The following is a 26298-nucleotide window of genomic DNA, read 5'->3' as shown; positions in this document are numbered from 1 at the left end:
AGACATTACCCACCCATCTTTTTTTAGTTTAGTAGAGCGAATACGAATTACTATCGCTCTCTCGCTTGCTCGTTTTCGGGCTATGTTCCTTTTCATTCTTTCCTGCTACTAATACTAGCATAATCAAAACGAATGTGCGTCTTCCCACCATCCATTTAGTGAGCAGTGTTGCCAAACGCATTTTCAGTTTTTCATCAATAACATTTCAACAATATTTTCAAAGAATGCTGTAGATTCGAAAAAAAGAAAAATAGTTGGTGATGGAAAAGAATTCCCAATTAGAATTTTTAACCATAATTATAACGAATCATTTGAAAATTTCACATGCAAACGTAATTTCGTTGCATATCATTAGATTTGGATTAACGTCACAAGTGTAGTTACGACACTCCAGTTATGTCGCAGACATTACCCACCCATCTTTTAATGTAGAATATTTAGTCTAGAAATCAGAATGTTCCAATGGTCGTTTCAGGCGACTTCAACATAGATGTTTCAAAACAAGAGAATTTGAAATTTGTTTATTTTATGAATGAATGTTTCAAGCTTCGTTTGATCTCTGATCCATCACAAGCAACTACACTTGCAGACACATGCATTGATCTTGTATTTGTCAAAAACGTCAATGCAGAAACCCGAAGATATATTTCGTACTTTTCATATCACAGACCAATACTTTTTTTAATTGATCCAGTGGTTTAATTTCAAATGTAAACAACGCTTGAAAAATTATAACCGGTTGACGACCTACACCTACACCAATCATGTCAGAATCACCTCCTGGACAACAGCTAAGCCCGGAAATAGTAAGAAGTCAGAAGCATCCAACGAAAATCGAAGCCAGCGCATCTCCCCACCAAGGCCAACAACGCCAACAAAAACGGTCCTTGTCAGGACCACCATCATTTTTGTAAAGAATAATTTGAAATATTCCTCGCCCAAATCACCTTTTGTCCGAAAATTCCAATGAATATCAACATATTTGAAGAACGTGTTCCTTATGTATTCTACATCTCTCCGGTTATGTCGCAGACATTACCCACCCATCTTTTCGTATATATACTCTGTTATAGGGTATAATTCCAAAACCGATGTTGTAGCTTTTATTGTCTTATTGGGGGGTGACCTTGCTCCATCTGGTGATAAACGGTGGGCGTTGTTTGTTAAGCTAGCTTTAGTTTCACCCTTGTTTTTGCGGTTTTTTTTTCAAAACATTTAGATTTATTTGCTGTTCACTTTGTGGGACATCTTGCGATTGAGTAGGGGTGTTAAATCCAGGTTTGGATGGAGGGAGAGCTCTTCGTGTGTTTTGCCTATAGCTTTCCATTCTGTCCAGCTTTCCTTGACGAGATTCTACAGTCTTCAAAGAGTTTTCTTATCATCTCGTCCTTTTGCTTATTGTCGTCGTGCAGTTCGTTTTTGGTTTCCTCCACTAGCGTTTCGATTTTGATGGCATCTATTCGAGATTGAGCAGCGACCTGTGCTTATGTCCCCCTTCCTTTTGCGATCTGCTTCTTAGCTTATGGGTATGTCAAATTCTTATCTACCTCCTTTTTTGTAAATTGGGCATTTTCTGCTTCCAGGATGATGTTCTCCACTGCAATTTATGCAAAAGGGTGTCTTTACACAGATGACGTCTTCGTGTTCCCCCGAACAATAGACCTTTCTCGTCCGACCTAACCCCCTTTTTTCTTATTTTTATTCAAAAGACTACACATTTTTAAGAATATTTCCGCTGAAATGAGACTTTTTAGAGCTATCGTGACTTTTTAATGATTTTTTTAAATTTGAAAAATGCAAGAATGTTGAGTATTTTTTTCACCTTTGCAAGAATGGTGGGACTCAAAATATGTGTTTCGGCAGCATTGTTTTGTATATTTTTGCTTGGCTTCATGGCAACGCGGCAAATGAAGTGGTGAGTCGCGGTACAAAGTTCATTGGTTATGTAAACAAACTAAAGTGAACCTCTCGGTGGAGAACGTTGCATGGTAATGTTTAACCTCACTTTTTTGACAGTTCAAAGAGATTGTTTACATGATCTTGGAATTTTTGTTGATTCGATCATAGTATGAAAAACTTGGTTTGGTTCGCTGCCAAATGTTAACACTTTCCCAACAAGGTCGCTCAGCTGTATTTTTTAATTAATGTCGGCATCATACATTGTTCCGATAAATTTAACATTTCTACTTTTCTTGTACATGATTCATTGAAGAAGCAAGGAATTTCTAGCCAAACATTTGAAAAAGGCCTACTGCCAAATGCAAAAAAATCGAATTTTCATGTTCTCTATTAAAATCCTGGGACAGAACCTGTGGGTAGATGTTTTCTTTTTCTTTTTTCTGTTCATTTTATCTCTTGTCTTGCATAGCCACTCTTTCTTCCTCACATATTTTAAATGGACTGGCTACATTTGACAGTCCCCCCTGACTGCATTTGACGGTTCCCTTTGGCTGCATTTGACAGCTCCCCCTGGCTACAATTGACATTAGGTTTTTTCGTATCCACACGTTCCGTCCCAGTTAAAAACTATCTATCTGGCCATGTACAGAAACATAACGCAACAATGGATTATGAAGAATTTTGATAATGATTTTATAACAAATTATAAAATAGCCCGGCTGATATAAAAGTCCTAACTAGCAATACACTTATTATAAAATGATTATAAAGGATTATTGTAACTGATTCCAAAAGGATTATAAAGGCAGTGAAATACGTACTCAATGAATTAAGGGGTGTGTCTGATGTAAACAATATGCGCAATCAAACTAAATAAAACAGTATTCAATTTTTAAATAGAATTATAATGAATTCGACCAAAACTTCTTTTGCCTTTTTCTCATTTTCAAATGTTTGGGTAGAATTTAGACTATTTTATCGTTGTTGCAATCAATTTCGTTTGGTTTGTTTTGTTCACAATGTTAGTCGCAGAGCATTTTGGTGATCTATGGCAATTGATGACCTTTACACCCCACACTAGGTCCGCTCCTGTTGCAGCTGTTTCGCCCTGTCCGGCACCGAGTCAACCGATGGTCCAACCTGCGCCGCACTCGTCTGTCGCTATGTCAATGGCAGGGACTTGGATTAAAGGCCAAAATTTCAGCTACGGTTGGTGGTGTTGCTGCAATCGGTTTACCTTCGGCCACGTTGGACATTCGGTTAACGGGAATATTCAGCGATTCCGATTCGAAGGAAGCAGCGCCAGTAGCAGACTGCTTCGGTTCAGCAATACGCTCCGGTATCGGACGAAGCTAACACTCCGACAGGACGAAGGTTTCAACGAGGGGCTCATGCATAAGTAGCAGAGTCCTTGCACTTCCTGCTTGTCGAGTGAACAATTCCGACGAAACCACTGCCGCTCTCGCCAAGTTTGATCACCGTAATAAGTGCGACGTCAGCGGTATAGTGCCAGGATTAGTCGAGAACAGTACCAGGACTGGCTTGCCAAGAGCTACAAGATTAAATAGCAATGCGTTTTTAAAGTGACCATAGTATAACGTAGAGGCTTTAGCCAGATGATTTATTCAGCAGAATAAGATAGCAAAATTACCCAAAACATAAGACCTGGCTGCCGAAGTGTATCCACACACATCATCACCTACAGAGGCAAGCAATATTGGAACGCAGCGAAATTCCTCACAATGAATTGATCTCGTTAGGTGAAATTCCAGGAAGTACAATTTTCATAGCACAATTTAGTCGACCGAAATTGTAGTCCTCAGTCGAAAGAAAGACTGATAGAGTAGCAGCAGCTAGGAATTTTCTTTCGAAAGCTAGCAGCGGTTTTGCGTATCCTGCGCTAAGTAGAGAGCGTTAAGACAGATCTCCGAAACATGCCACGTGCTATCAGATAAGAAAAAAACGTCGCATCTATGACCAGTACGACAAGGACGGTTTGCTGACCAACGGTTCCGTCTGGTACCACCATAACACACGGCACCGGTGACACATATATATTCACAACATACTAATTACTTATCCTTCCGAAAAAGTAAATAAATTGACTATGCAATTTATCATTCGCTGCCTAGTTATTTCCTGCCAATTTGAACAAGACAGCAGTTGCAGAAAGCTTTATTGCGGTGCAAAAATGATGGCAACTCGGGATATAATATAAATTTACATATAATTTCTCCTCCCTGATATTCTTCCAGAATGTATAATGCTCTGCATTCTTATCACTCCTATCAAATCCTTCTTACTCCTTATCGTCAGTGCCGAGCATTGTTTTGCATTTGCCGGCTAAATTAACGACAATGCGATAATCGTCAATCGACGAAACTTTTGCTGTAATGGAACTTGAACACGAATAGTAAATAATTGTTCCATTCGAAAGCGATAACCTTGTTGTCCTCATGTTTGCAGCTATCATACGCTGGTAGGCATTCTGACCAATGGAAACGTTTTTCGGTATGGGCATTGAACGATCATTTCAACAACTTATCATCGACCGAATTCGTTACCTATAAAGTTCAGGTAAACTTCACCACCTAAAAATGAGTAATAAATCGGATCATCTTGTTAGGACTTAACCCACGAGCAAACAAACAAATGTGTACAAATCCTTATCCATCATCCAGAAAGCAATCGTTTTATAGCCCAATGCTTGATCTTACGATTCAGCATATGCCACCGGGTTTTGCATCCAGCGCCGATTGGTCAATGTATGAACCAGGGGTGACATTACGCATCTCGAAACGAAAGGTTTATTGTATTCAAGCTTGTGTGAAAAGGTCGATTCGAATTGGTTGCATAATGTGGCACCAGGTTCCCATTGTTCCAATCCTCATCCCTCTTGAGTTGATAGTCTTTCAAAGAGCATCGAAAGTATTCAAGTAATGTAAATTTTAAAAGTCCATGTAAACAAGTCTTAGGTAAACAAGCACACTGAACTGTCAGAAAAGTGAGGTTATACATTTTCATGCAATGCTCTATGTTTTTGACAGGTATATGAATGAATCATTTCAGCATCAGTGATGCCAGGTCTATTTGAACAATATCCTGCAGTGAAAATATAAAAGTCTGCAGATTGCTACAAAAATCTTCTATAAATTTGACATAGAAATGTAGTATGTATATATTTTAAATGATCAAAAATGTTGAAGGCTTGTGTATAAATTGGCTGGCATAGGCTTTGTTCTGCTAAATATTTGTAATCTGCAAAACATCTGCAGTGAAAATGCAAAATCTGCAGATCTGGGATCCTTTTAGTATTCCCCACAGGAAATTCATCCAAATGGTGTAAAAATACGGGGAAACAAGGCAAGATAGGTATTCAGAATATTGGGTTAAATGAGCAGCTTGCACTATTTTTGATTTTTTCAATAGTTAGAGGTACCAAATCATCGCGGCAATCAGCAGTAACGAATTGGGGATAAAAAAGGAAGCATCCTATCATATAAAATTTTTTGACGAGAAAGGTCTATTGTGACCAGTGATGCCACAAGTACAGAATTATCTAGAAAAGTAAAGATTTTTTAAGCATTTTTGGTACAGATTCTGTTCGGTACAGATTATAGATTTTTGTAAAAAAGTGCAGATTGGTACAGATTTTTTTACATGACAGCAAGGTAAAATATTTTAACCGTGCGATAAATCCTGGTAAACAGCAAGTATACGTTGAGTTAGGCAGTAGTGATGGCATGAATCTGAAGTGGTGCTGGTATTGAGCTTGAATTGAAGCTGACATTAGAATGTGATATGCGAGAAACCTGCTTCCAGCAAATCAAAGGGATAATGTGTAAATGAAAACCGAGCAAATTTTCTCGGAGTACCTACGTTTACTCTGACCTACTTTATTTGAATTCCTGCAAGCAGGTTTCTTGCATCAAACCGACAGTCAAAAACTGATTGACGTTTGAATGTCATCGATTTCAAGGGGCTTATTGGTTGATTTCTGTGGCGATCTAGGAAAAAAGCATACTTTGAAATTCAATGGAATTTTATTATTTTTTGAATTCATATTCCGGAATGTTTTTAGTGAAATAAATGTGTTAAATGTTTCCCTTTTTCATTTAGCATCAATTAGTTTGTGTCGCAGAGAGGTAGGTTTACTAACTTTTGAAGGTCATATCTGATGTATTCAATCACATTATCCAATGATTTTTAGCTAGTGGCAACGTAGTAAGCTTGCGCTTTATCGGCTTTTTTCCGACGGTGTATCCATTTCCTGTTTTATGTGCAGGAATTTATCAAAAAAATAATTGATGGAAAAAAGAACACTAATGACATACTTTGCCACAAAAATCAACTTTAAACTGAAAAAAACACCCAATTTTTGTGAACCGTAAAATATTTCAGTTTGTTTTTTTTTATTGGAAGAAAACAAAAAATCAGCGTTTCCCTCGGGTAATTTTTGCCAGCTGTCAGTTGTCCCAATTAACGGATACGATTCGCTAGTTGGAGCGCAGTCGTGACCCAACTAACAAATTTGCGCTGTATTGACATTACCCAGTCAAACTCATTCGGAATTCTAATTAGTTTCTTGTCTGGTTGATTTCCCCGAATGAAAAATATCTATAAGAAAAATGATTTTTTCAAAACAACCTTATTGTTTGGGTACATAATCCCGAGCAGAAGAAAATAACTGCGGAATACTAAATTTAGGTATCAATACCAACGACTGTCTACCACAATATGGTATTAATGAGTTCTACATAAGAGGTAAAATACCAAAAAAAATCTTCTACAAATAACTATTTGATAATGAAACGAGTTATTATAATACCTGAAGAATAATAAAACATTTTTCAACCTTCCAATAACAAGATTCACTCTATGGAGGTATTCAATAAGGTATTGATTTGGTATTTGTAAAAATCACTGGAATACATAAATAATACTAAAATAAAGTGTTATACCTCATTGAGGTATTAAGCAGGTATTGAAAAATATTTTCTCAATGCCTGCTTAATACCTCAATGAGGTATAATAATCAATTAATACCAAGTTTTGGTATGAATACCAAAAAATAGTATGCTCGGGTTATTGCTCAGTTATTTTCTCCTGGTCGGGATCCGGTACAGATTTTTCTATGGAAGAGTACAGATGGAAAAGATTTTTCAACTCCCGGTACAGATTTAATTGTGGCAACACTGATTGTGACATCTATTTGGTCCAGGGCATTTTAGTATGACCATACTTAAAACATTAGTAGCAAAAAAGTGGATTGTGGTAGAATGGCCGGGTACTAACACGCAACAGGCCAATCTTCACGTGATTTGGATAGGTGGTTTGACTGAATGTTAGAATCAGTGCTGGCGTGTTTATTGGCTTTCCGTTGTCCTGATTCGTTTGACATGAGATATTACAAGCAATAAAAGCAAGCAGCTCACGTAAATCGCCGGGCGTGAATGGTCTTCCGAAGGAAATTTTTTTGAAATCATGGCATGTGATCCAGCGGGAGTTCACATTCATCATTAATGAAGCTGTCATCCCAAGCTCCCAAGGAATTCTTTAATGGCGTTATTGTGCTAGTAAAAAAGAAGAAAAGTGAAAACAGTATAAAATCGTACAGACTGATCTCACTATTGAACACCGACTATAAAATATTCGCTAGGATATTAAAAAATAGAATGGGGACCACTGACTGGTGCTATCCAAAAACCAAAAATGCTGCAATGGTAAGCGAAACATCTTTGAAGCTACCTCCCGAATACTGGACCGCATCTGCGAACTTAAACAACAGCGCGAAAACGAAATGTTAGTAGCTTTCGACTTCGACCATGCCTTCGATAGAGTGGAGTACAGCTTCCTTGCAAGAACGATGGGAAAAATGAACTTCAATCAGGAATTGATAAATCTCTTAATGTTCTGCATGAACAACAGCTTCTCAAAGTTCTGATCAATGGGAAGCTAGGAAGCGAAATCAAAATTCAAAGGTCAGTGCGTCAAGGTGATCCCATTTCAATGATCTTGTTTGTTATATATATATATATATATATATATATATATATATATATATATATATATATATATATATATATATATATATATATATATATATATATATATATATATATATATATATATATATATATATATATATATATATATATATATATATATATATATATATATATATATATATATATATATATATATATATATATATATATATATATATATATATATATATATATATATATATATATATATATATATATATATATATATATATATATATATATATATATATATATATATATATATATATATATATATATATATATATATATATATATATATTCAACCCTTGCTCGATAAACTGCGAAGACATTTTCCTCATGCGGTACTTAACGCATATGCGGATGACATATCTATATTCGTTGGAAGTGAATCTCAGCTACTTGCAATTCGAAATATCTTTGCCGATTTCACAACTGTTTCTGGAGCAATAGTCAACACGCAGAAAACTAACGCCCTAAAGATCGGCACTTTGAACTTGACACCACGTAGAGAGTGGTTACAAATGCAGTCATCGGTGAAAATCCTCGGAATCCATTTTGCCGAAGATTTCTCAAGCACTGTTGAGCAAAACTGGATTGCGGTTCTACGAGGAGTTCAAACAGGCCTGTGGATGAACAACTCGCGAAATCTTAATATCATACAGAAAATAACTTTATTGAACATGTTCATTAAGTCAAAAATATGGTACACAGAATCAGTGATCCCTCTACCAAACAAATACGGCGGGAAATTTATTTCGCGAATCGGCTGTGACCCGAATTGCTTTTGAAACATTAATTCTACCTAAACGTCTATGAGGATTAAACCTACATTCGCCGCCTATTAAAGCCAAGGCCCTACTAACAAACCGCATGATGAAAATCGGTTCAGGTCTACCCTTTCTGTGGGGGTTTCTAGAGCACAACGCAAACCCTCCAAATCTCTCATGCATTCCAAGAAAATATGAGCACATCCGTACGGTGGTCAAAGAGGCAGCATTCCTAACGGACGAAATAGCTAGGGCACCTTCTTCTAGTGTAATATACAACTACTTTTTGAAACAGCTGATGGAGCCCAAAATAGTCAGGGAAAATCCACAACGCGATTGGAGGAAAATTTTCAAAAACATACACTCGAAGCAATTAAGCTCACACCAACGATCAGTGTGGTTTTCGGTGGCGCATCGTAAAATTTTAACCAACGAGCTTCTACATAGAATGAACAGGAGAGCGGACTCCAACTGCAGCCAGTGCCCTGGCCAGACAGACACCATCGAGTATCACATATTCCAATGCAGCGAAAACAGGACCATATGGACATTTCAACGTAGCACTTACCTGGCTCTAGATCGACGGCTTTCACAACTTCATCAGGAGGACTGGATATACCCGGTTTTCCAAAATCAATCTAGACATACTCGCCAGCATATTCTCCAAGCATTCTCTACAATATTATTGAATATGACAAGTATACCAGCAAACGAAAAGAACATAGCTAATTATAAGTTTTATGTGACATGTCACTAGTTTGTAACAATCAGGACAATAAATGTTTTACAAAAAAAAGAGATTATGAATTTTAAGTAACAAAAGATTTGAGGAAATTCTGTGAATCATCATCATATTTTCCTAAACAGATTTTTTTAACCCGAAAAAAGGTGGACGACCCTAAGGTTAACATTTCTTTAATTTAAATAAATAATGATCCGTTTACGTATGATAACTTACCCACTATGTGTTTACTACCAAGCGACCATGACGCTGTCAGTGGGGACTGCCTCAACTAGCGACTTTGAGGGTTGAAGTGAACAAAAAAGAGTGTTATGTCTGTCAGTTTGTGATGTAGGTACCTGCCCACTGAGAAGCCCAAAAAATTGTTCCAAAATCGCTCAACACGGGTCCAACGACCTCTGTTGAACGGTTATTTGGACGTCGTCCAATGAACGTCCTTCGTTGGACGATTTTAAAAACAACCGTTCTTAGAGGGTGGTATTTCTCATTCAGTCAATGAAATCAGGAAATGAGCCGGAATTCTGGCTGGTTCTTATTCGCATCCCGGTACCCGTGACACAACCTATTCTAACTAGAATCGGTTGTGTCACTGGAGCCGGAATACGAGTTAGAACCAACCAGCATTCCGGCTGAGTTTAATTGCAGACTTCCCATGAACATTGTCATGTTTGTACCTGAGTACAATATTTCGCGCACGCGTCCAACCTCAAACATGGTTCGTCGCGATGTAAATGTTCGCCTCGAACATCGAACCCAAGCAAACGATGTGCAAACTCTAGTTCAATCATCCGTGTACGTACACGAGAACGATTCGCACAAGGCAACAAGAATCGACACTAGTGATGATGAGAATGAGACAGAGAAAACTGGTGCCACGAACCTATGTTGTCGCTGTTGTGCTCTATCCTGTTTTTGTCATGATGCAATAAAATCAAACGGAAGAACGATTTTAAGTAAGCAGGCCTTGGTTGTTGTGACCAGGCTTGTTATTTGCTCACACAATGTGCCACAAAGAGCGAAATACACCATTGAAAAATAGAGCAGCAATTAAACACTGCGATGTGCAGAACGGCCGCACAAAGAGAAACTTGAAAACGAAAAAGAGAAAGATCTGTCCACCAAGAGCTGCACAATTTCGTTCAAAGAGTCACTTTGAAGAGCCACTTTTTGTGCCTCCCCTCACTGGCAAACAGGTAGGAAGGCGAATCAAACTACAATTCAGATAAAGTTTGATCGTAAGAACGTTTTTCAAATGTTTTTGGTTGCCTTCCCTGCTTGCGTGCGCGTGAGACCAAGATTCACACTAAAGAGCCTCTTTATTTCTACTCCTTGAGGTGTGCAGCCATGGAGTAGAATACACGTATGGGAGCAACACACATCGGAGTGAAGAGGTTTATTGTGAAAGAGAAGAGCGGTGGTTCGCATGAAAAGCGCAAAGAGCGTTTTTTATTCTTCTCTTTATTTGCTCTGAGGTGCATTACATCCCTGGTTGTGACAGACAATCTAGCTTCAGTTTTTGGAAGGAAATAGATGAGAGCAGATGCAAAAGCTCCAGTCACGACAGGCTCATCACCCATAAACTGCCGAAAGCATGTATCAACCCAACGTACACACAAAAAGAAAAATAAATTAATTTATCTCTACGCAACTCACAAGCAACACACATACGTCGCACCGTGCAGTGTTGAACTCAATAAAAAACCATTGCCAATGCCACCACTGCCGAAACCCAATAGTAAGGATAGACGCTATGTATTTTTGTTAGTGGCACATTACTTCGCACACAGTTAAACCGTGTAAAATGTTCACCCGTCCCCGTGCTGTGTGCAGTCTATCGTATGTCTACACCTAGAATGTCGGACCTCCGCTAGTTGGACAATTGTCCAACTAAAAAGCAACTGAATGTCAAAATCTCATGTCAAATTGACTTTGACAATCTATCTAACAATCTTTTACACTACTAATGTCTTATTTGGAGAGTGACATTTGTCAGTCGGTCCAACTAGTGAATTAAATTCGTTAGTTGGACATAGGCTATGGCCCAACCAACGAATCACGACTGTACTCGTATTTGATCGAGTCATTTAGGTGCGAGTACGTGCATATTCCACCGTTGCCGAAAATTCATAGCTTATCCGCTTATATTGCACCGGACAATACAGTCAACATGTTGCTTGTTTGGCAAGCGAGGATCGACTGATACAAAACGAGCAAGCGTGACACAGGTCACGCATACAGATAAATAACATTCCCGTATATAATTAAACGCTTAGACGTTCATTTTTAATGGATCTGCCTGAAATGGGCTTGCAAATTCCCCCTTTTCCCGTCGTTATCGAAGTATTTTCGAAAAAAAATCCTTCTGTTGTACCGTACTGAAATGTTGGCAACCGAAATACGCAGCATTGCGTTTCACATGCTAATGGTGCTAACGGCCGTAGAGTTATGCCAGTTTCTTTAGCCCTTCTGGCAACCCGGTTTGCGATCATCGCCTTCGTGTATCGATCGGTCGGGATCATCAGACAGTCTAAATTAAACCTGCATGCGAACAAGATCAGCAAAATTTCTAAATTAATTACTAGTTGTACAATTATCAAGTAAAGTGAAAGTTCGGAACGGAATAAAGTTTTCTTTCGTTAGAACGTGTGTGATTTAACGTTTTGTATTGCCCGCTGTTATCCGCTTCTGCTCAGCTGCTGCTGTTTGCTGTTGCTTCGTACCGTCGCTGTTGCATCTTCTCGCCGGTGAGTTGCATTGCACTGCAGTCAGGGTGATTAGCCCAGTTACCGCCATCACGACGCTGGACAGATTCTGGCGAGGAACAAAAAGGACACAACTTAGGGTCTCGGTGAGCGCCATCATAAATTTGGTGCCGTGACCAGGATCTGTTTCGGACCACGTGCGGAGCCTTTCACTGGACGTCGCCATTTTGATTCCCTTGACCAAGGGAAGGAAAGTTTTGGATCATCGCATGCTGCTGCCAAAATAAAATTCAAGGCTCGATTTAATTGGATACAAGGTAATTACTTGTCCAATCTGTGTTGCGGGTATCGCAGGTGCCCTTTAGATTTCCTTTTCTTTATTGCATGCGCGATTCGTATTGTTCCGGATCAACAATCGCTTCAATTGATCGCGGAATTGGCATTGTGCTGGCCACAAAGCGCCATTGTTCAACGATCTGGATCAGAATAGGACCATTGTTCACTGTGGCGTCCCTAGCCGTGGTGAATCCGCCTGCTGAGCTGTACTGTTGCTGCAGTGGCATCTTCACACTTCCGTGGCGTTCCTAGCCGTGGTTTTCAACGTGATTTCATCTTTGCGGAACCGAATTATTTGCTGTTGCTGCTAACTGGATATGCCTGTGAGTTTTTGCCGGTTTTTTGAGCGCTGCTTCGGATCATCATCTCACCTACCAGTGCGGACGGTACTGTACTGTTCCTGTTGGCTGAATAAATATACAAGGCACATACTTGCCTTGGAAAAGGTGAGCCTCTTTCCAAGTATTTACCACCCCTCCTGTGGGTCTACTGTGGTCTTTCATTGTGCAGGTCGATTTCCTGTTCCTGGTTGGCCACGTTCCTGATTCCCGCTATTTGAGATGGCGGAGGTCGACAATAGAAGCCAGCTGCTGTCACGGAGAGCTACACTGCTTGCTGCTCTGGGTCGGGCAGAGGTTTTTGCTGTGGAGTACGACGCTCTTCGTGACGAATCGCAGGTACCTTTGAGGTTGGAGTACCTGAACGGAATTTGGAATAATTTGGAGACCGTTCAAGCGGAACTGAAGGACAACGAAACCAACGAAGATGGTAAGGTCGAGCATGCTACTGTGCGTGCTGATTTCGAGCCCCGGTTCTTTAAAATAAAAGCATGTCTTATTTCCAAAATTGTCTCCTCTTCCTAACGATCGGAGCCCTCAACCCTCTCGTGTATCCTCCACTCTCTCTGGCATCAAGCTGCCAACAATTTCGTTGCCTGAGTTCGATGGTGATTACATGCAATGGCTTGCATTCCACGATACTTTCTTGGCATTGATTCATTCAAACTCTGAGGTCCCGGATATTCAAAAATTTCACTATTTGAGGGCAGCTGTCAAGGGGGAAGCTGCTCAGTTGATTGAATCGATCGGTATCAGCTCTGCAAACTATTCTTTAGCTTGGCAAACTTTAGAAAGCAGGTATTCCAACGATTATTTGCTGAAGAAGCGTCACTTGCAGGCACTGTTGGACATTCCGAGGATGAAAAAGGAGTCTGCTGCTGCGCTTCACGGGTTGGTGGACGAATTTGAACGTCACACCAAGATTATTCGACAACTGGGAGAACCACCCGACGCCTGGAGTACCATTTTGGAGCATCTGCTATGCACGCGTCTACACGATGACTCTTTGAAGGCATGGGAAGACCATGCATCTACCGTCGACAATCCGGATTACACTTGTCTCATAGATTTTTTGCAACGAAGAACTCGAGTACTGGAATCGATCTCAGTCAACCATCAAACTACTGATTCGCATTCCGCTTCTGGTCCACCAGCTCATTCGTCGAAGAGAACATTCCATTCACAGCTTCGTCTCTCTTCTTGTGCCTCCACAGCGAGTTCACCAGTAACACATGTTGGTGAGAAATGTGTCCTCTGTAGCCAGTCCCATTTACTGATGAGATGTCAGCGTTTTAACTGACTTTCGCCGAGTGAACGTCAGCAGCTTGTAAAATCAAAACGTATGTGTCACAACTGTATGAAAGGTGATCACATTGCCCGCAATTGTCTATCCAATTTCAACTGCCGTAAGTGCAGTCGTCGCCATCACACTCTTCTCCACTCTGAGCAGCCCGACGGTTCCAGTCGATTCAACAATGAGGGTACATACACCGCCCCAGCTACAACCGCTTCGACTTCTTCACAGCCCAGTGGGTCTTCTGCAGCACAACCGTCTACGCAATCAACAGTTGCTGCCACTGAAAGCATCCCGCCAACTGAAGTCAGTGCCACTGTCCAGCAGTACCGTGAGAACGTGTTCCTTCTCACCGTGATCGTCAAGGTGATCGATGCGTACGGTGAAGAGCATCTAGCGCGCGCGCTTCTCGACAGCGCATCGCAACCGAACCTCATCACAGATCGTATGGCTCATATTCTTCGCCTTCGAAGGCAGAATGTGAACGTCCCAGTACAAGGGGCCGGCAAACTTTCAAAGCCAGTACGTGAATCCGTTTTCACTCATGTTTTTTTTTCAAGAAAGGGTGATTTTTCGTGCAGCGTCGACTTTCTGGTGATGGACAAAGTAACGGCGAACTTTCCATCGCAAACCATATCAACAAAAGAATGGCACATTCCGAAGGACTTGTTTCTTGCAGATCCGTCTTTCAACGAGAGTCAGCCAATCGACATGGTGCTAGGTGCCAAACATTTCTACTCGTTCTTCCCGAGTGCTGCACGCCTGCAGCTGGGCCGAAACCTTCCTCTACTGGTGGACAGTGTCTTCGGCTGGATTGTTGTTGGGTCGACAAACCAAAATTCCCCTATACAAGTCACCCACTTCTATGGTTGTTTCGATGATTTCTTTGGAGGACAGTCTAGAGCGTTTTTGGAAAACTGAAGAGCTGACTACTGACTACTCTGTTGAAGAAAGGCACTGTGAATCGTTGTATCAATCAACCGTATCCCGTGATCCTACTGGACGATACATCGTTCGGTATCCCCGTAAACCAAACTTTAACGTTATGCTAGGAGAGTCGAAGAGCACTGCACAACGCCGTTTCGGACTACTTGAAAGGCGTTTGGAACGAGACCCAAACCTAAAAGATGAATACCATTTGTTTATGCGAGAGTACCTCTCCCTCGGCCATATGCGGCTGGTCGAAGCGGACGACGAACACCACTCTCAAGCCTACTATCTGCCCCACCACTCCGTAATTAAGGAAGCAAGTACGACGACCAAGATTAGGGTCGTATTTGACGGCTCGGCCAAAACTTCTACCGGCTTCTCTCTAAACGAAGCTCTTTGCGTGGGTCCTGTGGCACAAGACGATCTTTTGACCATCATCTTGCGGTTTCGTACTTTCCCGATCGCTTTGGTCGGTGACATAGCCAAAATGTACCGACAGGTACTTGTTCACACCAACGATTCTCCTTTGCAGCGCATCCTTTGGCGATTTTCAGACCAGTCTCCCGTCCAGACATACGAACTACTCACTGTTACTTATGGTCTCGGTCCATCTGCTTACCTAGCAACACGAACTCTCCAGCAACTGGCAGAAGATGAAGGTCGAACATTCACTGCAGCTAGCCCAGCACTTAGAAAGGGTTTCTACGTGGACGATTTTATTGGTGGAGCTCAAACCGTGGAAGAAGCAATCCGTCTTCGCATAGAGCTCGCTGAACTATTGGAAAAAGGAGGATTCCCACTACGCAAATGGACCTCCAACCGGGTCGAAGTGCTGCAAGGTCTCATCGATGATCAGATTGGCATGCAATCCGCTTTGCACTTTTATCCAAATGAAACCATTAAGGCATTGGGAATTAGTTGGGAGCCCGAAGCTGATTTCCTTCGTTTCGACTCACAGATTCGACACAGCGATGAACACCCGACAAAGCGGACGATTCTCTCCGACATAGCACGGCTATTTGACCCTCTTGGATTAATCGCCCCTGTCGTCGTTCGAGCGAAAATTCTGATGCAGGAATTATGGCTTCTATCGTGCGGCTTGGATGATCCTGTACCAGAACCCAACAAGTCCAAGTGGGAAAGCTACCATCGAGAACTGGCAAAGATTTCGGAGCACCGTGTAGACAGGTATGCCTTCTTACCCGGCTCATCTATTCAACTGCACATCTTTGCAGATGCTTCCCAATCCGCATATGGTGCGTGCACGTACGCTCGCTGTGAAGATAGACAAGGAAGAGTGAGGATCCAGCTTTTGGCTTCGAAGTCACGCGTCGCCCCGCTGAAACGAATCAGCATCGCTCGGCTGGAACTATGTGTTGCCGTGCAAGCTGCTCATCTGCACACCCACATCAAAAAGGCCATCGACGTCACCGTAGCTGCTTCCTATTTTTGGTCCGGCTCAGCCGTCACTCTGCAGTGGCTACGATCTCCACCGAACGTATGGCCCACGTTCGTTGCTAATAGAGTGTCAGAAATCCAGCAGTACACACATGGATGCCAATGGAAACACGTTACTGGAGGAGAAAATCCAGCTGACCTGGTCGAAGATTTCCTCAAAAGCAATTTGTGGACTAACGGTCCTAGTTGGTTAACACGTTCCCTGCAAAATTGGCCCAATTCGATACCCCCAGGTGTCCCAGAAGAAGAACTGGAAATAAAAACAACCGTCGTTGTCGCTCAAGTAACACCTACAGTGCACCCCTGGTTTCTACGATGGTCATCTTACAATCGCCTTCTTCGCATCATAGCATATTGCATCAAATTCGTCACCAATACCCGAGCCAAAGTGCGCACGCAGCCTCCACCGACTCCAATCGACCGATCGCTTACCGTCGACGAACTAACAAAATCAAAAACAATTCTCATTCGTTTGGCTCAACACGACGATTTTGCTGCGGAAATAAAACATTTGGAGGAAAGCAATTCAGTTTCGAAGCGTTCCCCCCTTCACTTGATGAGCCCATTTATAGACCCAGAGAGAGTGTTGAGAGTGGGAGGTCGTTTGAATCTGTCGCAATTACCCTACCAAGAAAAGCACCCCGCTTTAATTCCTACCAATTATGTTATGCTTCTTATGTTCGTTGCGAAGATTTATTGCCCGGCGTGGCCGGCCCGCGCACATTCATTCAGATAACGGGAAGAATTTTGAAGGGGCTAAGAATGAACTATCTGCACTGTTTACCATGCTTCAAAATCGTTCCCAGCAGGAAGAAATATCTTCTGCCTGTACCGCAGAAGGAATTACCTGGCACTTGATACCCCCTAAAGCCCCACACTTTGGCGGTTTGTGGGAGGCGGGCGTAAAGGTAGCGAAAAAACACTTGTTCCGACAGCTGGGTTCAAGTCGACTTTCGTTCGAGGAAATGTGCACGATTCTTACCCGCGACCGTTGCTTCCAATGACAGAAGACCCTAATGATATAGCCGCTTTGACACCTGCCCACTTCCTCATCGGATCATCGATGCATGCCCTGCCCAACCCAGACCTACGGAACATACCTGCGAACCGACTCGACCACTACCAAAAGCTGCAGATGCATGTGCAGCAATTTTGGATCCATTGGCGAAAAGAGTACCTGCAGGAGCTACAAAAAGACACGAGACGATGGATACGGAGCGATGGAATCATTCCGGACAAAATGGTTATTATCGTTGACGATCTGCAACCACCAATTCGTTGGCCACTCGCTCGCATCGAATCAGTCCTGCCAGGAAAGGATCAACTTACGCGAGTTGTATCACTTCGCACTGACCGCGGTATCATCACTCGACCGATTACAAAAATCTGTCTGTTACCGTGCACAACGACAGCCCCAGAAGCAGAAGGATGTTTAACGATGGCCAACAACCCACAACCGGCCCAACGGAGTCCGGATACACCACTAGAATAAGCTGAAAATTAGAAAAAAGTGTTAGTTTAAAAGAAGTGACAATTTATTTTGCTTAGCTATAAGTTATAATGTTTATTGTTTACGTTTATTATGTTGAACACAATCGTTCAAGGCGGCGAGTATGTTGTACCGTACTGAAATGTTGGCAACCGTAACACACAGCATTGCGTTTCACATGCTAATGGTGCTAACGGCCGTAGAGTTATGCCACAGTCTATGGAGAACAGTTGCGCAAAGAGTGAAGTCAAAAATGCCTACCTATCGAGCACATTTGGAATCCATCTCTGATACCTCTGCAGAAAAGTTGGATTCTAATTTTGCTCGATAGGTAGACTTTTTTCGGTTTCACTTTCTGCACGCTCTTTGCGTACCTTTATACTAGGGCCTTTAAGTTATGCCACTTTCTATAGCCCTTCTGGCAACCCGGTTTGCGATCATCGTCTTCGTGCATCGATCGGTCGGGATCATCAGACAGTCTAAATTAAACCTGCATGCGAACAAGATCAGCAAAATTTCTAAGTTAATTACTAGTGGTACAATTATCAAGTAAAGTGAAAGTTCGGAACGGAATAAAGTTTTCTTTCGTTAGAACGTGTGTGATTTAACGTTTTGTATTGCCCGCTGTTATCCGCTTCTGCTCTGTTGCTGATGTGTGCTGTTGCTTCGTACCGTCGCTGTTGCATCCAGGGATGCCAACGGTACCGATAAACTACATTTTTTCGGTATATTTACATTTGCACAAGCCGTACAGCCCGCTACAGTGACGCATCACTACAGCTCTTGCCAGAACGGTAGCCTAACCGAGTACATTTTCCCGTACAGCAGTAGAATACATTTTTGTTTTGCTGCTGTACTCCGACTGCTCGGTGAGAGTGTGGTGTAGTAAAGTTTGTTCTCTCGCTTTGCACATTTTTCTTTGCATAGTCAAAGGGAGAGGCCCGCACAGGAAAGCGTTGATGCCGGCCGTGGCTTAAATGAGCCTCATTCATTGTTGTCATTTTTGAATAAAAATATTAAAAAGATTAAAAATATTAAAAAATGTAAAATAAGGAAAGAGAAGCTGTACCGCTCGCGTCTGGTGGCTGTACTGGGGACAGTAGTTTTTTGTCATGTTACTGCTTTGCGCACAGGCAGCCGTACAGCGCTGGGCGTCCTGCACTAGCGAATGACAGCAGCATCGAGAGAGAAATGAGAATGTAGGCAGAAAAATTACAGCCGCAGAAAAGGTAGGCATTTTGCATCCTTGGTTGCATCTTCTCGCCGGTGAGTTGCATTGCACTGCAGTTAGGGTGATTAGCCCAGTTACCGCCATCACGACGCTGGACAGATTCTGGCGAGGAACAAAAAGGACGCAACGTAGGGTCTCGGTAAGCGCCATCACCTTCTTTGCTTTATTTATACTAGTCGTAGATTTTGCGAAATTGAAAACAAAACGCCTGTGCATATTTCGGATAGTGTAAAAATATTGCGCATTTAAAGACCGGAAAAAAAATTCAGCAGAAGCTTTTAAAACGGGATCCCAATCTTGAAACGTTAGAAGTATTTTACTTTTAACATTTAGCTATATTTTTTATTTTAAACATGCTTCAAACGATGCAATAACGCACAAAACATAAAAAATTTCATTGATGCGATCAATACAACCGGAGATTATGAATTTTAAGTAACGAAAGATTTGAGGAAGTTCTGTGAATCATCATCATATTTTCCCAAACAGATTTTTTTACCCGAACGTCCTTCGTTGGACGATTCTGAAACCAACCGTTCTTAGAGGGTGGTATTTCTCATTCAGTCAGTTGGAAATGAGCCGGAGTTCTGGCTGGTTCTTATTCGCATCACGGTACCCGTAACACAACCTATTCTAACTAGAATCGGTTGTGTCACTGGAGCCGGAATACGAGTTAGAACCAGCCAGCTTTCCGGCTGAGTTTAATTGTAGACTTCCCATGAACATCGTCATGTTTGTATCTGTGTACAAAATTTCGTGCACGCGTTCAACCTCAAACATGGTTCGTCGCGATGTATAGGTTCGCCTCGAACATCGAACCCAAGCGAACGATGTGCAAACAGCGGGTGCATACATAAGAACGATTCGCACAAGGTAAAAAGAATCGACACTAGTGATGATGAGAATGAAAAACAGAAAACTGGTGCCACGAACCTATGTTGTCGCTGTTGTGCTATCTTATGACAAGTGCCATTTAGCACATTTCGAGAAAAACGATTTTTAAAGTTTGAGATTGAATCTCTTATTAACTTATAAATGGCATAAACAGTTCAAAGAAGACAATTGATGCTTCTATCTATTCTGTATTAATCTCAAATATTACAAAGATCAGTTGACTATGTTGCGAGTTTTAACTATAAATATGAACAAAAGTCACACTCACATGTGTCATATGTGTGTATTGATGACAAACTTTGCATGGCGTGTCATAAACGTGCATGGAAAATTTTCCATAGAAAAAAATCATCCATTATTAACTTTTGTTCATATATTTGGTTTCATTCGGTCTATAAACAATTGGTGAAATGAATTTTGAAGGAAATGAGTCAGGGAATCTAAAAAAACAGTCATTTTTGGTTACAGTGTTGCCAAATATGCTATATTTCCTGTTAAAAACGTAAACCGCATTTTTCTCACAATTCGTGTGTATTTGTTTTAAAAATAATTATGCCATTGTGTTTCTCAGCTAGTTTTATATAAAAACCAACTTAATCTACCTAGCAGTGAGATGAGACATTTTTTACATATATCACTGTTAGATCATTTATCAGTTTGCAGAACTCATGCGAAGTAGGCACATAACAGTTTCTAGTTCTGCACGAATAAAACCTTGAATCAACTGAATAAATTATAGAAAATCAAGAAAACAAACTTTCGCCGCCTTGTATAAACATCAAACGACTTATTTTTTGATTATCCGAGGTTTCGACCGTTTTTGGCGGCCTTTTTCAAAAAAAAATTGCTATTGTCATGGATATTTTCATGGATTTCCACCAAAAACGGCCGAAACGTCGGACAATCAATAAATAAGTTGTTTGATATTTGTACAAGACTGTGAAAGCCAATACCCAAACATAAAACACCACCAGTCGACCAAAAAGATATATTATAAATGAACGAAATAAAAAAATAAATAAAACGAACGAATCAAATAAACAAAATGAATAGGATTGATAAAATGAATTAAAAGAATAAGAAAATAAGTAGAACAAAATGAATTGATTAAAATGAACATCTAACCCGAGTAACAATTGAAGTTTTATAGCACGCTACAAGTGCAATTTAAGTTTTATCGGTGGCTATAAAACTACCATAAAACCACAATTGTTACTGGGGAAACGATGTTCGAAAGTTATAAATTAATAGAAAAAAATTGTGTCAAATAAATAATTTGGATGAAAAGAAATAAAACTGAAAATAGTCAGATTATTAAAATGTAGAAACTGAATAACATGCATGAACTGGGTAAAACGAATAGAATGCATAGAATGAAAAAATGAATAAAATTAGTTAAATGAATGATATGAATAAAATGCACGAAAAAATGAACTGATCAGAGTTAATCCAAAGAATGACATGAATAAAAAAGAAAAAAATGAAACCTAATGAACAAAATGAATAAAAAATATGCTGAGGGAATAAATAATTAAAATGCAATAATCATACACTTAAAATTAGTCAAATATTCAAAATAAACAAGACGAATGAAAAAAAAGAAACTGAAACAATTGAGTGTTTAAAATGAAATTAAAAATCATTTTTGAATAAAGCAAATGAATAAACCGGATTGTACGAATTTGAGAACCATTGTATCAGAAAGTTGTGAATTGTTTTTGAAAATCCCATTATCTCAAAAACTGTTAATTTATACACAATGGGTTTTCTAGGGTTTCCATTCTATTTTGTTTTCACCTTTTCGTTTTCGTTCTTCTTGATGGCTTCGTTTAAGATTATCTGGTGCTGCTGCTTTATTGATGGACCTGAATTAGTCATCTAGAACCTGGAACGTTAAATTTGTTTTGGAATTCAAAGTTGTCTTTTTGACAAAGATGATAAATTACAAGATATCCCATTGTCAAATTCCACGAACAAACCTTCGACAACATCATTTTGGTGATTCCAGCACCATCTCCCGAGTTCTCATACAACCAGCAGAAAGCACTTGTACCAATTTCTTTCAGCGTGCAATTGCGCGAGTATGTCAGATCCGAATGCATTCGGAAATGTGGTTTTTACATTTCTTATAAAAGAAATGTATAGAATTCGCTCAAACTTTCAAGATTTTTTCCGAGGCATGGAGGTTCGAGTCTTATATACCAATCGACTCAGCTCGACGATTTGGGACAATGTCTGTGTGTGTATGTAACGGACAAATTCTCATTCGTGTTTCTCAGCAATGGCTGAACCGATCTTATCCAAACCAATTTTAAGTGAAAGACCTATCAAACAGTAAGAACGCTACTAATGTGTTTTTGATTCTGATGTTTAGTTTCCAAGATATGAATGTTTGAATGTGTAAAAATGGCGTTTTTTGCAGTTTTTTTTAAAATTATCTGCCGAAATTGACAATATAGATTAGCACTTTATATGTTTTTAGACATCTTTAATTGGACTATTATCCAAAGAGATATTTAACATTAAATGCGGACGAAAGATTTTTATCATTTCCCATTGCCAGAAATATGACCAAAAACATGTAATCTATTATTAACGCCAAAATGGCTTATTTTAGGTCAATAGTATCTTCGGAGAATTTAATGGAGGCAATATGCCCTTTCTTTTGGTATTGTGCTTTTGCTGATTTGCTTGATCCCCTATGAGTGAGATATTTTCACAAATTTTCTTGAAAGTGATTATATCGAAATGATGTCTTCAGCAAATTTGTAGCTCTTACGTTTGCGAATAACTTTACTTTAGACTTGAAATATCTATTTTGAATACTTTAAAAGTTATGGCTTGTTGTTTGTTGATTACTCTTTATCGCCTATTTATTGTTCAATATAGTAATAATCCATTGAAATAAGCTAAACATTATTTCGATAAAACGAATTTTGTATTTCATTTTACTATCTACAACCGCTAGAAATAATCACCGAACACTTCCAAGTTGTCTGGAAGGAACTTGATAACTTATCAGTGCCAAAATGTTCATTTGTGCGAACCTTCTGACTGCAATTTTTCTAACTTATGACCATCAGATCGATCTGAAACATGTCGGAAAATGAAAAGCGAAATAAATAACTCCAAGCAACGCCGTAGCCAAGAGAAGGTTTTGGGGTTTAACACCATACATCGGATCGGAGATCGGAAAATGTCTGTGTGTGTATGTATGTGTGTGTATGTGGAAAAAAAATGTGACCTCTGTTTCTCAGAGCTGGCTGGACCGATTTGCACAAAGTTAGTCTCAAATGAAAGGTACAACCTTCCCATCGGCTGCTATTGAATTTTTTATTCATTGGACTTCCGGTTCCGGGGTTACGAGTTGAAGAGTGCAATCACACAGCAAATTCCCATATAAACTGAAATGAAAAATTTTCAAAATCAAATTTGTATTTTTGATGCAAAATGACTTTAAAATGCATGAAACATTGAGATGTTTGACAAAAATTGACTTTTTTAGTCTTTAGTACATTTTTGCCTTTCTCATAAAGAAAGGTTATGCAATCACTCTAAAAATAGTCAATCATACCGGCCCGGAGGGAGTATGCAGTGAGGGGTTGCTACTTTAAAATTAAAACTAGTTTAAAATTTCTTAACAAGTTGAAAATTTTCGTCAGGACCCGGATCTCCCGGATCTTTCTCCACTGGTTTCAAGCGATGTTTCAGTATCACATAGTATCTCAAGATCGTGGCTGTCGATCCATTGTATGTATGTGCAAATCGTACTGAACATGTAATATTCATTTCCATCATTGTATTGAACATAACCAGCCATGGAATCGTAGTCTGGACAAATGAGAAAGGCACAATTGCACCACAAGGTGGATTAAAACAGGGAATTGCGTCGAATTGAGACGAAAACGTAATATGATTAATAACGAGGATAACACTTTCCGAATGTAGAGAGAAATTTATGAAAAATGACGATTTACATTCGACTCTAGCAGGTCCTGATCGATTTTGATGAGCATTTGATTTTTGTTGTATGACCAATTATATGTATAGGTCAAATGTTCAAAAACAGTAATTTAAGGTCAAGCATCATTTTGAAACCGCCAATTTCGGAGGTTTGGTATCTTCGATGAGTTTTACCAACGTTAAACAGCGCATCATTTGATAAAATAATTTGGTCGGTATATCGTCCAAGAAGTAAGATCGATTTTCACCAAACCCCCGCCAAACCGAATTTCGGGCTACTCCGCTGACTTCAAGTAAGTAGAAACAGAGTCGTTCTATACTCGTTCACAAGAAACTTCTTCGAATGCTGAATATCTATTATAATACATTGAAACCCCGATTTTATCAGCCAAATTTGAACATATGTTTGATGAGCTCTAGCAGACGAACAAGACTGAATTCGAGTAGGGTAGACTGAGGAGACTTGATCCCTTTTTTTATTTTTCAATCCTACTCCGTGGAATGATAAAAAAAAAACCATGTATTTTTTGTAGTTTTATATTGCTTCTAGACTGATAATCATAAAAAATTACATGGAAATATTATACTGGACATGAGCTATAAGCATTTTTGGAAAACAACAAAAAATGGAAAATTTTTTGATTAGTGGAGACTCGATCCCTAATTTGGGGACACTTGATTATTTTTTGAAAATGTGTTTAAAAGAGTAGGGTAATAAGCCTATTTTTACCCTGTTTCTATCATCATCCTATCCATCTGAAGCCTTTGGTTAGAGCAGCGTCTGCCATCTTTGCTCAACGCATTGGCTCAAATGTTGTTGCGATAATTGGGTTACTCGATTAGAGTTTTTGCTGCACTCAAACAGAAGATTTTCACCATTCTCAAGACAATTTTGTTATTATATTGGCTTTTAATAAGAGTCGAATGACCTTAAGGCTAAAACCTATATAATCGAAATAAAAAAATGGCTCCTAATAACAAAGCAAAGAAGCTGAAATAATAAACTTAATAATGAAATAATGTGGTACCTTCCCTAATAGGGCAAAAATAGGTACCTAACCCCATTCAATATGTATTGTGGTATTTATTAAATTGTTGGGATTAGATATTACTATTTTTGTTGCTACATATTACGCATCTCTCACCTGATTTTTTTATACGAATTCCCCAATTCTCTGTGCAAATATTTGAAAGCTGTCGTTATTATGGTTGAGGAACGTCAAATGTGGGATGCATGGTTGCTACGTATACTGTAGTAAACAATTACAGTTAAGTTTTTGTACGATGAAGCGTTCATTTTTGACAGTTTTTTGTTATTTTATGGCAACAATGACTTCAATTGTTCTGGTGTGAATTTGGTTATTTTCAGTAATGTGTATGAAACAATGCGAAGGGGATCAAATCTCCACGAATTTGAAGGGATCAAGTGAACCCATAGCATCTATTTCAGCAAACTTTAGTACAAATATAGTTGAACAAAAAAATCAGCTCAATAATAACGTATTCATATAATTGACATTCTCCTGTAATTCTGTATACAAAAGTATAGTATGTAGTGGGTGACTATCAATTGTATAAAAGTTTGAAAATTTAGAAAATAAATCTTCTTCAGTTCTTCTGAGATTTTTTTTTTAAATCGGTAAAAAATCGGTAACACATGTCCAATTTATTTTTTTGTGTTAAAGAAACTTATGTTTAGATAAAACTACGCAACTTTCTAGTATATTCGATTAATGTATTCTGATCCGCCTTTGAGTTACAATGATGGGATCAAGTCTCCCCGGGGATCAAGTGTCCTCTGTCTCTCCTAAATCCTTTCTTGAGCATGTTTTCCTTATCATGAAGATGGAAATATGCAAAAATAAAAAGTTCATCATAATCAGAAATAGTTATCAGACTACATCAAGGGACGGGAAGAATATTTGAACAGCTTCAGTTTATTATAAAGAAAAAAAAATGCCCGATTTAATCAATGTCACCATTTTGTCAGCCTAAAATACACCATGAGACTGATAAAAATGGGTCTTTATTGTATATATTATTCACTGTGTTTCACATTAATAGGTACATTTCATTTTTGGGGATTTTATTATTGCATCGAACTACAACAATTTTTAGGTAGTCAAGGGGTTATTTTATAGACTTCTACCAAAATTTGGCGAACCTATTCCAATTCGTATACCAATTAATTGGTATACTTAAGGG

General features: G+C 39.5%; 1 protein-coding gene across 4 annotated transcripts in view; it reads left to right on the top strand.

Annotated features, from left to right (window-relative positions):
• LOC131693498 (glutathione S-transferase 1-1) overlaps positions 1-26298 on the top strand; it is a 132664-nt gene that overhangs the window by 64103 nt on the left and 42263 nt on the right. The window contains exon 1 of one of the 4 annotated variants that reach the window (XM_058981551.1): positions 7859-7880. The exons of the other annotated variants lie outside the window; for them this stretch is intronic. The gene's annotated coding sequence lies outside the window, so the exon portion shown is untranslated. Of the gene's footprint in view, positions 1-7858; positions 7881-26298 lie in introns of those variants that run through there. 4 annotated transcript variants of the gene reach the window in all.

Source organism: Topomyia yanbarensis, chromosome 1 (genome assembly GCF_030247195.1).
Source record: "Topomyia yanbarensis strain Yona2022 chromosome 1, ASM3024719v1, whole genome shotgun sequence".
Lineage (NCBI taxonomy): Eukaryota > Metazoa > Arthropoda > Insecta > Diptera > Culicidae > Topomyia > Topomyia yanbarensis.
The sequence above is the reverse complement of the archived record's forward strand: the minus strand, read 5'-3'. Positions and strand labels throughout refer to the sequence as shown.